At 47.7% G+C, this 16,437-nt stretch overlaps 1 protein-coding gene across 2 annotated transcripts in view; it reads right to left on the reverse strand.

The window, feature by feature from the left end:
• The window catches only part of VANGL2 (VANGL planar cell polarity protein 2), a 60,728-nt gene extending 59,426 nt beyond the window's left edge, over positions 1-1,302 (reverse strand). Inside the window, exon 1 of one of the 2 annotated variants that reach the window (XM_029581076.1) lies at positions 640-939. The gene's annotated coding sequence lies outside the window, so the exon portion shown is untranslated. Of the gene's footprint in view, positions 1-639; positions 940-1,162 lie in introns of those variants that run through there. The other variant, XM_029581074.1, reaches the window with a different exon arrangement.
• Positions 1,303-16,437: the final 15,135 nt, after the last annotated feature.

Below are 16,437 nucleotides of genomic sequence, written 5' to 3' on the forward strand. Positions count from 1 at the left end.
GAAGGCAACCTGCATCCAGCCATCCCTGGGCACTGGAAGAAGGCCAGGACCAGAATTTCAATTAACTTCTCCCAAGTGTTTCTAATCACATCTAGCTCCGTCCTCCCCCCTTAAAAAAAAAAAATTAAATTAAAAACACACTCAGCAGCGAATAAAGAAATACGCATAGAAAAAAGGAGCAATTTTACAATACAGTATTATTAAATATAGTATATACACACAGGAAATTTACATACAGACACAGCTCAGAAAAATCGGGTTTATAAAAAAACCCCCAAAAAAACATCCGATTAAAAACTCATGAGAATCAGTGCTCCCCCCCAACATTACCCTTCTCATCCCCCCCCCCGGCTAGCCGCCTTAGCAGGAAAGCCCCAGGCTTTGCAGGCCCCTTTTGTCTGGGACTGAACTGCGAGAACAAAACACACACACACACATCATTCAGCGATCTGCCCTCCCCTCTCTCCAGATTACAGAAACCTCCTCCTGCCCCCCCGTTGCAAAAGCCCAAAATAATAAACAAGCACAAAGGCACGGTCCCTTCCTCTCTCTTCCAAACTCCCACAAAAGAAAGTCAGCAGATGAAAAAAAAAATAAGAGAGATCGAGAAGATCGAGCCACCGGATCGGCCATGCTTACCGGCTGCATCCCAGGAAACTTCAAGCCAAGTCCCCCATCCAGCCTTGATGCAAGCTCCCAGGCAGGGCGGGAAGGGTGGAGGACGGCTGCTCCCTATTGTTGCCCCTCCGCGCTTCCAAAAAAAAAAAAGAAAACAAAATTGCATGCAAATGCCCAGTTTGTATTGGGAGAGGGGGGAGGGCGGGATGATCTGCCACACCTCCGCTTTTCACCTGCCCAAGGTGCCTGCCCGCCGCTGCCGTTCATGCAGAATCGGGCATTTCCCTGTGCGGGGGAGGAGAGGAGGGGGACCCCTCGGGCTCTTCCAGGCGCTGCCTCCCCTCCCTCCTCCCCTCCCATTGTCTCCCAGCTCACATTTCAGCGTTGCCTTCCTCTTCTCTGTCTATTTAAAGGGAACCAAGGAGAATGAGAGAGAGAGAGAGATCTCTCTCCACCACCATCATTCGCCCGCTCCCAACCGCACATTTTCCACCTGGAGTGCTCCAGTCGTCCCCCCAGAAAAAAAATAAAACAAAACACTGACCAACTCCTATTTTTCCGGAGCTGGCTCAGGAGGGCATCGTCTCTTTCTGCTCCTCGGGTCCGAATTGTTAGCTCTGCCTTTTTCCCTAGCCTGGATGACATCTGGTTACAGCCAGGGATCGGCTGTGACTACGGTTGCCAGCTCGCCAAGGCCAATTCAAATATAATCAGAGCCGGTCCTGGTTTTCAAACCCGCCCAGTGCATGCATGGAAATGTAGTTTCCCCCTTAGGGAAATGCGAACTACAACTCCCTACATGCCGTGGGGCAAAGCCCTGCGCTGGGATCAGTTTGCCTGGAGCTGAAGGAGCCGGCGACCCGGGCATCATGGCTACTCTCGGCTTTGGAATGTATAGGCCACACTGCATTGTGGGAGCTGTGGTCCTGCTCCTTCAAGGGGAAGTACATTTTTATGCACGTTTTCAGGTTAGTGGGCTTTAAAAATATATATATGTTCCTGCTGCATTAGCTTACTGCGTCCGCGGTTAAAACATTTTTATTGATTTATAAACATTTGCTATGCAGCCTTTTCCTAATTCTCAAAGCGTCACAAATTACAATCGAAACCAAGAACACTTAATAGAACGGGAAAAAAAAAACCTAGCACACGAGTTAAGGAACTGTGCGCTGAATTTCAGCAAATAGTTTTAATGCTCAGCTTATTACAAAAGCAGGAAACTACATTGACTCTGGATGCAATTGGGATAAAACCTGGACTGACTCAGCTTGGTGCTGATGGAGAAGATCACAGTCCCTCCCCCTAACATACAACTGTCTTTTCTTGGCAAAACAATAGCCATGGCTTAGTTGGTAAAAGACCAGAATACGGTAGAAATCCCCAGAGAGAGGGCAAGTTATCAGATTCACAGGTAGAGGATCAGATGGAAGCAGTTCAACGCCCCTGCCTCCTTCCCCCTGCCACCCGATCCAGCAGGGCAGACCCCACCAGTCACCAACGCCAAGAGCAAGTCTCCACCGGCAAAACAAACCAACACATACTCTTACCATCTGGTGATTGTGATAAAGATGCCCCTTATTTGATAATTTTTTTTTCCTGCTGGGGGGGGGGGGGGGGGCTCTACTCATCTACTGCCATCTCCAAGGGCTTTCCAAAAAAAAAAAAAAAAAAAAAAGCCCTGCTCTATTTCAAAGCATGGTCCCTTTTAGATGTTTTTACCAGAGACTGCAAACAAATTAATAAATAAAAACCTGTGTCCTTCTCAGGCCATTGGCCATGCTTGACAACCCTCTTTGGGGGGTCTGGTAAAAAGTCAGGAAGCCATAACGGGGGTGTGTGTGTGTGTAACACATGCACCTTCCAAAGCAGGTAGCAGAGCTCTGTGGGAAAACTCTGCACCACAGAGATGCATTCCAGGTGCCCAGCCCAGACTTGCAGGCAAGAGTTATAAATAAAAGAATATCTCTCTCTCGCCACAGAGCCTACTGAACTCCCCAAATCTACCTCGATTACCTGTTCAGGAGCGGGCACTGCTGAATGAAAGAGGAGAGACAAACAGAGGTGTACACCGACTGATTGCAAAGATCAGGCTGCAGGGTCGCTTTGGGTAAAAGTGACTGCCACCCCATCCGGATATTGTAAGGAGCCAGATCTAGTTCATCTGGGGACGGGGAGGGGAGGTCACTGGCCAGAAGAGCCCACGGAAGCTCCCAGTGGGGGAGACGGACAGTAGCGCAATGATCTGTCCTGTCCCTCCTTCCCCTACGTGGGAATTACACTCTGGCGTCTCCTTTCACTTTCACTCAATAAGGGGGGGGGGAAGGTCCCTCTCCCCCAGCCCTCCGGGCCTCTGCCTGCATTGGCTGGATTTGAAATCTCAATCTTGTGCAGTTTCTTTTTTTTTTTTCTCCCGTATACCCGCCCCATTCCCATCACTGGAGTAGAAAGAGGAGAGGGGGAGGAGAGAATGGAAGAGTGAAGGCGTGGCAAGTGACCAAAAAAAAAAGAAAAGAAAATGCTCATTCATTGTGTTTTCCTGCTTTTTGTGTGTGTGTGTTTGTTTTTTAAATCACAAAGGTGTTCTATCAGGGACCTTTTCTTTTCATCTCATGCCTGGAGGAAAGTGGAGATGTTATGTGGTGAAAGAGAAGCAAGGTGGGGTGGGGGGAGGAGGAGGGACTGCCTGGCTTGGAGTTCAGTCTCTGGCACAGACACCAGAACCCCCACCCACCAGTTCCTGGAGGGGGAGCTCTGACTGGTCCTAGTTGTGTGTTTTTATGACCCAGTGCATTGTGGGGTGTGTAGTCCCTGCTTCTCCTCCTCAGCTACTTCAGGTGCCAGCATGCAGCACAATGAGGGTGGTCTGAAATCTGGGAGGGCCTGGCCTAAACACCTCCCTCCTTGAACTGGGTCACTTGACAGCTTTTTGCCCTAATACCAAGGTGACCAGCTGATGGCATGAGGTACACACAGAGGGATCCAGTCCTGCTTTTACCCCTGGTGCATCTAGGGACCTGTAGTTCCAAATGCTTTATGGCAGCCAAGAGTACAAATCCCAAGATGCAGTGCGGGAGAGGGGTAAAACCAGGCTGGATCGATAAGGGCATCTTAATTTATGCAGGCCGTTACAGTACAGTGCGCTGGCCGCGCGTTTTCAATGCGATTCAGGAGGGAACAACATGCAAATGAGGGCCCGCGGTAAAAGGAGGTGCGTCCCTAGCGCTTCCTTTTTGACAGATGCCTGCTGTCAGCGGGTTTGACAGCCGACGCTCAATTTTACTGGTGTTGGTTCTCAAACCCGCTGACAGCTATGGGTTCGGAAAACGGATGCTGGCAAAATTGAGCGTCCATCTTCCGGGCTGCGGGCCAATTTTTAATTTTTTTTTTTAATTTTTACTTTTTTTTTTTAACTTTTGGGGCCTCCGACTTAATATCGCTATGATATTAAGTCGGAGCGTGTACAGAAAAGCAGTTTTTACTGCTTTTCTGTACACTTTCCTGGTACCAGCCGAAATTAACGCCAGCCTTTGGGCAGGCATTAATTTCTGAAAGTAAAATGTGCGGCTTGGCTGCACATTTTACTTTCTGTATCGCGCAGGAATAACTAATAGGGCCATCAACATGCATTTGCATATTGCAGGCGCTATTAGTTTTGGAGGGGGGTTGGCCGTGTGTTTTCAATGCGCTATTTTTACCCCTTAAAGTCCATCGAAAACGCACGGCCAACCCCCACCCCCGAAACTAATAGCGTCCGCAACATGCAAATGCATGTTGATGGCCCTATTAGTTATTCCCGCGCGATACAGAAAGTAAAATGTGCAGCCAAGCCGGCACATTTTAATTTCTGCCGGCATCGGGAAAGGTACCAAAACTGAGATGTTCCATTCCAGAGGTGGCTGCACACACATCGCTGAAGTACTGCAATGGGTGGAGCTATAGTCTGGATGAAGGAGCTCCCTCTATCAGGCCGATTCAGTAAAAGTGTACTGCTTTTCTGTACACCCTCCGACTTAATAACATAGCGATATTAAGTCGGAGGCCCGAAAAGTAAAAGAAAATAAAAAAAAAAAAAAAAATCGGCCCGCTGGTCGGAAGATGGATGCTTAATTTTGCTGGCGTCTGTTTTCCGAACCCGTAGCTGTCAGCCGGTAAAATTGAGCGTCGGCTGTCAAACCCGCTGACAGCCATCGCTTCTGTCAAAAAGGAGGCGCTAGGGATGCGCTAGTGTCCCTAGCGCCTCCTTTTACCGCGGGCCCTCATTTGCATGTTGTTCCCTCCTGAATCGCGCGCACAGGAGAGTGGCCTGTGCGTGCATCAGGAGAGCAGGCGCTCGCCGGCTCTCCCGCGACTTTTACTGAATCAGCCTGATAGAGGGAGCTCCTTCATCCAGACTATGGCTCCACCCATTGCAGTACTTCAGCGATGTGTGCGCAGCCACCTCTGGAATGGAACATCTCAGTGTTGGTGCCCAAGTGTAGGGCCACTTGCAAGGAAGTGTATGAACAGTGTTACTATAATTTACCTAGTTACACATAGGTAAACCGAGGCACAGGTACATAAGGTGGCTCCGGCAGAGCTGGGATTAGAACCCTGCATCATAGCCTCCTACTTTAATTAACAGGCCACATCTCACAGCGTTGCTGTGGCTTAATCATAATACAGACGTGGTCTGCAGTTTAACTATCCAGTGCACTGCAGTGTCCTCTCAAACATATCTGCAGGTGCAGCCAGGGTACCTTAGCCCTGCCCTGCAGCACCCCCTGCCATTCAGGTACTGAATAGTATTGAAATCTGCCTGGACACAGCTTCAGCATCCTGCAAGCTGATGTTCCAGTACGGAGCTGCTCACCCCCAAAGCAGCTCCATCCTGCTCTGCAGCATCCCTCTTCCACCTGTCTTCAGTCTTCCTCACCATCCCTTTCTCTACTAATAGCGGCTGATTATTCTGACAAATGTAAGCTGCCTGTAACGGGGACTCTTCTCCCACCAACAAGTAGCCCTGCAGTATGCTATTGATTTACTGGGCCCAGTATTAAAGATCCATAACCTGCTGTGTTAGGATAGACAAATTCAATATTAAACCCTGGATAATATTACATTTCCCCTGCTTCATCTTCATAACCTCTCCTTAGGAAAGTGGGGTTGTTGTTTTTTTCCATCTGATCTTGTCCTGAGCCTGCATGAAGGGACTGGAGGTCTCCGTTTTACAGGTCATGACCCTAAGCATTGGGAGGACCTCCTCCTTTTTGTTCTCCGCCCTGCAGTCGGTGCATTCACCTCCAGCACTAAATGTGTGTTCTCAATGTCCAGATGGTCTGTCCAGGAAGCCGTTGTCATTTCTTTAAACAAAATAAATAAATAAATAATAATAATAATGATAAAGTCAGTTTTTAAGAGATGAGGAGAAAGCTGATTTCGTCTGACTCCTGTAATCTACAGGTACGTGGCCCAGCACTGTGACAGTCCTGCAAGCAGGGCCCTTCTGCAGTCTGTATCGCGCTGTGGGAGCGCAAACACACAAGCACCCGCTCTGCCCCTACGCCTGTTTGCACTTCCACACACACACACAAAGCTCCTTTGTCAGCCAGCCAGAGCAGAACCGTCTGGGGAGCCGGGCCTCGGCCACACCTCCCTAAGCAAAGACCAGAACCTGTTCTCCTGGGAGGGAAGGTCTGGAGCAGTTCTCTCTCCGGGACCTCAGCGAGCTGCAGGCCCTTCACACCCAGAGCTGCAGAATCCATCCATGCAGTCCAGCGGGCTCCTTCTGGGACTTTGCAACGTGCCTCTCCTGCTATTCTCACGCGAACCCCAGACACCCAAAGATGTTAGTGCAAACGGAGCCGCGGGTAATTTATCTGGCAGATCGCACCACTTTTTTCTATTCTGACTTTGATTCCATTCTGGATGAGATCTGAATGTGTGAAGTGTTTGAGGGTCCCATTTCTACCCATTATTAATGTAAGTGAATTGGGAGTGAGTGGGGGAGAGAGAGAGGGCGCTGATCATGAGAGCTTCATGCATCGCACTAATAACATGAAGTGTGAATACAGCACGGACAGCTGCAGAGCGAATCTTTAGCACAGCCCCATGCAGGTGTCGCTCTGCTACACATACAATGTGACTACAGCACAGACAGCTGAAGCGCAGATTGAGTGGTATCCAGACTTAAGCTGCACGTACCTGTTTAGTTGCATTTTGTTAGCGAGGCAGACAAAGCAGAAATACCACATGTAACATAATTGTCAAATACTGCCTGGTGGTCCCCATCCCGCATGAGATACTACACGATCTCCTGCCATCGCCCTCCCTTCACCTTTATCCCCCCCCCCAAGCATGCCCGAGTTCTGCCACCATTCTGGTTGGCCACCACCTCTCTCGGTCGGTGATTCACCACCCTCTCAGTAAAGAAATATTCCTTCTGCCCTGTCTTTGAGTTTGTTTGGCTTTGCAGAACGCAGGCTCCCTGGTTCCTTCCTGGCATGGGCTTTGGCCGGGTTGATTGTGCGGGAGGGGGGGGGGGGAGTGCATGGATTATGTAACGTGACCCCCCCCCCCCGGGTTGGAGTGGCACACGCCCGTGGAAGTGTTTGAAACCCTCCCTTGGTTCCTTTTGGATGCTCTCTCTGTTTCCTGCCTTGGACCCTGTGCAGGTTCTGACGTCTCGAGAAGCGACCCGTGTGGGCTCGGCTGCTCCTGTAGAACAATGTCATGGGACGAGGCTTAAGCTGGTCCCGGACAACCTCCACGAGCTCCCAAGAACCCGATTCCCCTCCAGAACCAATATGGCTACTAGAACGCATCCCACTCTCAAATGGAGAATTATAATTCTGGATTTCTTTTTTTTTTTAATCTTACTTCTCTGGGCCTGCAAACGGGGAGGGAGAAGAATGGTTTGTAAGTTTATTTATTTTATTTATTTATTTGTAGATTCTTATATACCGTGGTACATATAGTTATACATCACCTCAGTTTACAGTGAAACAATAACTTAGCAACAGGCTTTACATATAACAGGTTAAACAGAAGAACATTTAACAGCTACAGGGTTTCCAAAAATATCGGGTTTCAAGGTTAAAATGCTAACTTCATTAACTATGATAACCAAAATATATTAATTTTCAATAAATTACGCAGGAGTAATTAATTGTCAATAGCAAAATCCAATGTCCCTTTAAAGTCAATAAACAGAAATTGAATAATGGGTGGGGGTAGTCGCATAACAGCGGGATTGTCAGTATGAGATAAACATAAGAAGAGCATAAGAACATGGTGCAGGTAAGTAAGAATATGAAATATCTGAATTTCTCTCTCTGGCCTCTCCCTGCCCTGTTAACTTTTGTCCCACTTCCCTCCCACCTTTCCCATTCAAACCTCCGGGATGTGCCAGTGGCCTTCACTGTCTTGACTTTCTCTCACCTGAAGCCATTCTCGATCCCCTTAGATCTGGCTTTCCCCCCCTCCACATTACACGGAAACAGCCTTTGCCCAAGTCTCCGGGGGACCTGTCCCTTTCCTCGGCCCTCACCCTCCTGCACCTGTCTGCTGCTTGGGACATGTGGATCAGCTCCTTCTATCGCTTGGATTTCGGGACTCTGTCCTGTCCTTGGTTCTCCTCTTACCTCTCCCATTGCACTTTTTTTAGCGATTCCTCAGGTGCTTCCTCCTCTCCTTGCCACCCCCACCCCCCCAACCATCTGGTGACCCGCAGGGGCTCCGTCCTGGGGCCTCTTCTCTCGGTGCTCGGGTCTCCTCCAGTGGCTTTCAGGGCTATCTTTATGCTGATCACTCCCAGATATATTTCTGTGACCCCAGAACGCAGTTCCAAATGTCAGCCTGCTTCTCCCACACCACTGCCTAATGTGGATAAGAGCAGCTCTCCTCACTACCTCTCCTCATGAACTCCGCTCACCGGGCAGAGTCGCTCCCGTCCGTGCCCTCCTCCTCCGACTCCCAACTCCGTGCTTTCCAACCGGCTGCAAGGGGGCCGGGCGGCACAGGCTTCCTGAAGCAATGCGCCACGCTCCCATTCTGGCCTTAGTCAAACCCAGTCCAAAATCTCACAGCTTTGAGGCTGCTTTCAAATCCCAACCCCTGATTACCCTGCTCACAGCCTTGTTTTGTTTCAATGCATTAAATTCCCAAAGTCTCCTCTGCCCTGTATATTGGTCTGTACGTTCTGCGGAGAAGGGACGATGGCTTTTGTGTGCCTGTACAGTGCTGTGTACCTCTGGTAGTGCTGACCGTGGCGGGAGTGATCCGGGCCCTGTCTCAGCAGGTCAGTTTGTTTGGCACTTGCCACTGAAGAACTGAAGTTTGGGCTTCTCGAGTTTATTTTCAGCCGGTTCGACAGCCACGTTAAGCCTTTTACGGGCTAATGGTGCATGAGGAACGCACTGCCATCTGCGTCAGGCCAGTTCTTCTCAGATACGAGACCGGCCCGGTGGTGTGTAAACAGGGATTATCCTGATCCAAAGTGTTCACGGTTACAGTCTACGCGCGCACACACACACACACACACACTCTTATCCATCTGTGTCCACACAATCACACACACACACACACACACACTCTTATCCATCTGTGTCCACACAATCACACACACACACACACACACACTCTTATCCATCTGTGTCCACACAATCACACACACACACACACACACACACTCTTATCCATCTGTGTCCACACAATCACACACACACACACACACACACACACACACACACTCTTATCCATCTGTGTCCACACAATCACACACACACACACACACACACTCTTATCCATCTGTGTCCACACAATCACACACACACACACACACACACTCTTATCCATCTGTGTCCACACAATCACACACACACACACACACACACTCTTATCCATCTGTGTCCACACAATCACACACACACACACACACTCTTATCCATCTGTGTCCACACAATCACACACACACACACACACTCTTATCCATCTGTGTCCACACAATCACACACACACACACACACACACACACACACACTCTTATCCATCTGTGTCCACACAATCACACACACACACACACACACACTCTTATCCATCTGTGTCCACACAATCACACACACACACACACACACACTCTTATCCATCTGTGTCCACACAATCACACACACACACACACACTCTTATCCATCTGTGTCCACACAATCACACACACACACACACACTCTTATCCATCTGTGTCCACACAATCACACACACACACACACTCTTATCCATCTGTGTCCACACAATCAGCTGCTGTGAAGGACGAGAACTTGCATGAGAGGGCAGCAGGGGGTGAGGGAAAGGTGGTGGCTGCAGAGAACAGCCTCCCCCTAAGGAAAAAGTGGTACCAAGGAGGCCCAGGACAAACACAAGTCAGGCCTGAGGTGCTGCAGCAGGAAGGGAGAACGGAGATGAGACGGGTCGTGTGGGCATTATATGCTGCCCGCCCCAGACTAAATCAGCAGGACCGTGGGCCTGATGCAAGAACCCTCTGCTCCCAAGACCCTGAGGAATCAGGTCCCTCTACGTAAGGACCTGAATGCACCACGAAGGGAGAGGAAGAAAGTAGCAAAGCAAGGGGTCGTGAGGGAAAATAAAACCTTCCTGGTCTCTGGGAGTTAAGTGTGCAGGGTGATGGGCGCAGGCGCATTGCGCATTTGTGTCTATGACTGTAGGAGTGCGCGCCCCATACCGAGGTCGCAGTGATACAGTGCGCTCGGCCCTAGCGCACAGCTTGACGCGCGTTTCGGAGGCGCTAAAATAACTCCCAATGCCATAACGGGATCAGCGCGCACCATAACACGCGTCCAAAACCAGGGCGTAGCTAATAGCGCTCACCGCCTGTAAATGCCAAGTAGCCAAGGCTGTTAGCTAGTACGTCCAATGCAAAAAAAAAAAATTACCGCGCGCCCAAGACGCACGTTTTAACCTGCAAAAAATTAACGGCAGCCCCGGAGCTGGCATTACGTCTTGACCGCACCCCAGGTCTCAACAAAACAGCAAACAATACCGCATTTCTATGCTTCCTCTGACTTCATATCGTCGCGACGCTAAGTAGGAGGAACCACAGAAAGCAGCATCGTGAAAACAAAAAAAAAGTCTTGAGGGCATTCAGGTTAGGGAAACGGCCGCTCTGTATACCAGCGCCCATTTCTTAATCCGTGGGTGGGCGCGAGTTAGGGGAACGGACGCCCGTCAATTGAGCGCCCGTTTTCCCTAACCCACAAAGCCACGCCTCCTGAGCGCCCCCGATGCGCGCAATTTATCCCCAGCACGTCCCTAGCGTCCTTTTTAGCTCAGCACCTCCAACACATCACATCAGGCGCCCGGGAAAGGTGGACGGGCGCGCGCCAGGGAAAACGGGCCCCCAAAGCGAGCGTCCGTTTTCTACGCACTTGTTCAATGCTGCTCCCTCAATGAGAGTCTGTGTGTGAGAGAAAAAGACAGCATGTATTTAAGTGATTGAAAGCCTGTGTGTGTTTAAGCGTGAAAAGATAGACAGCATGTGTGTAAATGTGTAATTAAGAGCCTATATAAGTGAGAGAGAAAAAACATTTGTATATGTGAGTGACTGAGAGCATGTGTGTATAGGTGTGTCATTGAGAGCCAGTGTGAAAGAGAGCGCTGGTATGTGACTGAGAGAGGAGAAAGTTCCAAGCAAACCACCCCACCTCCTGCTAATTCAGAACAATCTCAGGACACCTGGATATCAAACGTTCCCAGGTATGCAGAGCAAAAAATTTTTGTATCCTTATTATTTTTCATTACTGGGTCTTTGTGTCTGCTATTTTGAAATATTTTGTTGGTATCTGGAAATGTTTTATATGAGTTTTTAATTATTGGATATTCCACTCATCAGCTGTTTCGAAATATGTTCTTTTTGTTAGTACAGTTTTACTGCTGATGATTTTATATTTCTTGATTTGTTTTATAAGGATGGGTGATGTTTCTTTTTTCCTTTGTTACACTGCATACAGAGACTCTGGCTTGTTGCAGTTTCCAAATCAGTTTTTTCTGCATGCTTCTTGTTATGCGTTTTGGTCTCTTTATTCTATGTTAGGTGAGGGTCAGAACGTGATTCAGGTGAGGTTTTCTGCTGGCGTGTAGTTTCTGTGTAGGACTCTATAGCAGCCTGACTTGGTCCGTTTTCCTAATAGGAGATGTATTGGTGTCTTAAGGCCTGGTGTAATATTTTCAGAGACTTATTGTACTTTAAAAGTGTGATCTTACATAAAATGCACACATTTACTTGTATTTAGTTTTAAACATATTGTATGGCTCTCATGGAATTACATTTTAAAATATGTGGCGTTTATGGCTCTCTCAACCAAAAAGGTTCCTGACCCCTGTCCTAGGGACAGGGAAATACTGAGGGACTGCAGGTGGCACTCTCGGTTACGTAGCAGTGCCTCAAGGTTTTGTGTTCTCTGCCTCCATCTGCTGGTAGGGATGCATAAACCCACTCGTATACATTTTCCAAACACCAAAAAAAAAAATTTCAAAACAGCAGACACAAACACCACCCAATACTTTAAAAGGATTAAAAAAAAATCCCCTACTCTCCAAAGCTTGGATCTTTTGATTTCCGGATGCCCCGAGATTGTTGTGGATTAGCAGAGGGGAGTTGGGGCTGTTGCTCACAATCTTTCTCCTCTCATACATGCAAACATGCTCAGTCATAGAACAGACACACACAGGCATGCTCTCTCACAGAGACACAGACATGCTCTCAGACACACACAGGCATGCTCTCACAGACCCCTACACACATAGGCATGCTCTCTCTCACACACAGGCATGCTCTCACAGACCCCTACACACAGGCATGCTCTCAGACACACACAGGCATGCTCTCACAGACCCCTACACACACAGGCATGCTCTCAGACACATACAGGCATGTTCTCTCACACACACAGGCATGCTCTCAAACACACACAGGTATGCTCTCACAGACCCCTACACACACAGGCATGCTCTCACAGACCCCTACACACACAGGCATGCTCTCAGACACATACAGGCATGTTCTCTCACACACACAGGCATGCTCTCAAACACACACAGGTATGCTCTCACAGACCCCTACACACACAGGCATGCTCTCTCACACACACAGGCATGCTCTCACACAGAGACACACTCTCTCTCACTTCATCAGAAACATAGCAGCAGCCCCCGTATCAGATGGGACTCTTCATTTTCTTTTTTTTTTTTCTCTTTTTTTTTTCTCAATTATCTCTTTATTATGATTTTAAGAAAACTACAAACATAAATCATATTCTCCAACATACGTAGGCAATCTTAATAAGAAAAAATATACATAAATTCTTCACATACAATTACCTTAACATAAAATTAACCTCAAGCTTTTCCTATTAAGAACAAATAATGTCGAGGGCTCAGAATAATCAAATACATATTTATCAAGATAATTCAATTTGAGAAGGGACACTCTTTTTCTCTACTCTTGTGCCATTACAGTTGGTGTTACCTGGCTTTCTATTGGGCTCGATTTGTCTTTTAGGAAACTATTTAAATGAAGTGGCTCAGTAAATATAAACTTTTTACTCTGGCAATTATTAAAACATTTCAAAGGATACTTTAAATAAAACGTAGCACCAATTTCCAGAGTCTTATTTTTAAGTTCCAAAAACTTTCTCCTACGAACCTGAGTGGTTCTTGAGACATCTGGAAAAATAAACACCTTTTGGCCATAAAATGTTAAGATCTTTATTCCTTAAAAAACTTCTCCAATAACAAATCTTTCTCTCTCTCTCTAAAGCAAATGATACAAAGAGAGTTGATCTTTTATTTATAATGTCTGTTGATTCTTCTAAAAAAGTGGATAAGCCTACAGAATTCTCTTCAATCAAATCAGTATCCTTATTGGACCTTGATGTAAAATAATATATTTTAGAAATAGATGGTATATCCTTTTCATCATACATCAATATCTCCTTTAGATATTTCACTAACATTTCTTTAGGTGACAATAGTCTTGTAACAGGGAAATTAACTAGTCTCAAGTTCTTGATTCTAAGTAAATTTTCCACATGTTCCAATTCAAGATGTAACATTTTACTATCTCCAATAAACATACTTTCCATATTTTGGGCATTACTAACTTTTACAGACAAATCGTTCAAAGTTGACGCCACCTCACTCAATCTTTTACCCTGATTTACTATAGATATTCTATTCACATTTACTAAAACAGAAAGAGAAGAATTAACCTGAGTTAAATTCGAGTCCAATTTTACCAGCACATTCCACAAATCTCCAAGATTCACGTTGGCAGGGACTCTTCATTTTCTTGAGGCCACGGAAGCTACTGCTGCTCTACTTCCAGCGCCTGGGGGAGGAGGTGGTGATGGTGCTGCTGCGACTCCTATACTCGAACGCCGCGCAGGCCGGGGCCAGGAGCTGATGCTGCTGCTTCTTGCGAGGACCCAACAGACAGGATGCACTTTCTACTCTTCCTGCCAACCGCACAGAGCCACCAGATCCTGTTCCTGCCCGCGCGGACCCACCGCTTCCTCTTCCAGGCCGCGTACCCCATTCCCGCCCGCGCGGACCCACCACTTCCTCTTCCGGGCCACGCGGGCGGGAAAAAGGAAGAGCCATGCTGTCACTGCCCCCAGATCCGTCCGTCTAGCACTTCCACTGGTCCTGAAGGGGTGGAGTTAGGAACCTGACAGTGACACCCAACTGAGGAGTGGAAACCATTTGGCACATCCTGGATAAACCTGGAGAATTAAAGCTCATTCATAGCCATTACCACCAGAGGGCAGTGCAGCCTCACAACTGAGAAAAAGGAAGCCCAGAATTGATTTAAAATCTTAACTGAGATTTTAAATAAAATCCCTGAGCTTTCTTCGTAGCTCGTATTGGACCAACATGAGTATTATCCAGCGTTGCAGTACTCGAGCTTTGGAGGCCATAGGGTTACCCTTCTTCCGAAGTCTTTCAGATATGACCTTCAAATCGCTCGCAAGCTGTGGTCTGTGCATAATTATTGTGTCGGGTCCAATAAAAACATAATCATAATTCACAAAAATAAAAAACAAACAAGGAAAAGCTTTTTTTTTTTTTTTTTTAGGAAACAATGTGGCCCCTAGAAGTCTGTAGTAGAACAATAAGGGCAAAATCACAGTGGACAGCAGAAGCTGCCTTGAGAATTTATCTAAGAGCTCCAAACTGAATTATTGAGAAAATGCATTATTTCTTTCAGCTGTCAGGTTAATCTTCTAATGCTGAACCAATCCCCCAAAACTCATTTATTTACCAGTAATGTTGAAAAAATATCAGATTTTATGCAAGATGAAGCAACAATTGTATGGCTAAAAATTAAATCCCATGATCGCAGAGAAAAGCAAAGACTTAGCGGATTATTATAACATAAAAAGTCCCCCTTCACTGACTGATGTCAGATTAGGGTCATCACTTCACCCAAGGAGGCTGATCAAGTCCTGGTTCCCCCCCCCCCCCCCCCCCCCCCCCCCCTTTGTATGCATGGAATTGTAGCTCTGAGAAAAGTGGGAACTACATCTCCCATCATGCAAGGGGGCAAAAGCAGGCCTGGATCAGCCTCTTTGGGTTAACCTGGGTGAGGTGGCAGCCTTTTTTGTTGGAGGCTGCCCAAATCAAACCTGTCTTCGGGAACCCCACACCCTGTCAAGTATTTCAAATGACCCCCCAATAAATGCATGAGATCAGTGTGCACACTGGCTCTGGCGGACCTGGAACTGTCTGGTTGCCTTTTTTGTGGCAGTGGCGCTGTAGCCTCAGACAGACCCCCCCCCCCCCCCCCCAAGCTCAGCTGCCTTCCTCAGGACGCGAGATCTCATGGAATAGCTATTTGAAAGCGAGAGGGTCTCCTGAATCTGCGGCTAGTTCCCCTTTATCCTTTCCCAGGCACAGAATCTCCCCTTAGCTGAGAAAATTCAATTGGCTTCTGCTTGGCTTGGGACAAAAGAAAGGGAGAGGAGAGCAGAAGGGAAGGGTGTGTGTGCTAAAGGAAAGAGTCAGTGAAACATTTCACGCGTGCAAAACACAGGAACAGGGTAAATGACGGCAGATAAAGAGCAAGTGACCCGTCCGTTTTGCCCGTACTGAGACCCCTGCTCTCCATTTTCTACCGCTCTTTAGGTAGATGACTACAGAAATCCCCACGACCTAAACCCACACCAGCATCCCCTGTCCCTTATCTCTCACCCAGCTTCTCAGTCTTGCTCCAAACCTGTCCCTAGAATGCGCCTCTCTTTCATTTCCTCCACCAGCCCTTGACCTCATGCTCTGGGTCCGCCTTTCACAAGCCTTTGAAAATTCCTTCTCATGGGTTTGGTTGCCAGTGCGTCTGCCAATAGGCTATTCCAGGCATCAGTAAAGAAGTCAAGACAGGTGGAGCCGTGGGTTTCACTTCCAGTCCCCGAGGGCCACAAATGGGTCCTGTTTGCAGGATACCTGCAGTGCATGTGCATGAGATAGATTTGCATACAACAGAGGCAGTGTGCGTGCAACTCTGTCTCATGCATGTTCATTGGAGATCTATGCCTGGAGGTGAACAGGGGGCCATAGTCCCTAAGATTCAAATACAGTAAGAGGTTTTGCAAAGGGAAGGTCCCTTGCAATATGGAAAAGCTTAAAACCTCGGGGAGAATGTGTGACCCTCTAGATCTGTGGCTTTTTCGTGCCCTCATTACACAGAGGTGCTGGGTTGGAGCAGGACAGAGCCACCGAGGCCAGTTCCGTATCTACAGTGAATATTGCACAAGATCGATTTGCACATAGCAGTGG

Source organism: Rhinatrema bivittatum, chromosome 16, assembly GCF_901001135.1.
Source record: "Rhinatrema bivittatum chromosome 16, aRhiBiv1.1, whole genome shotgun sequence".
NCBI classification, from domain to species: domain Eukaryota; kingdom Metazoa; phylum Chordata; class Amphibia; order Gymnophiona; family Rhinatrematidae; genus Rhinatrema; species Rhinatrema bivittatum.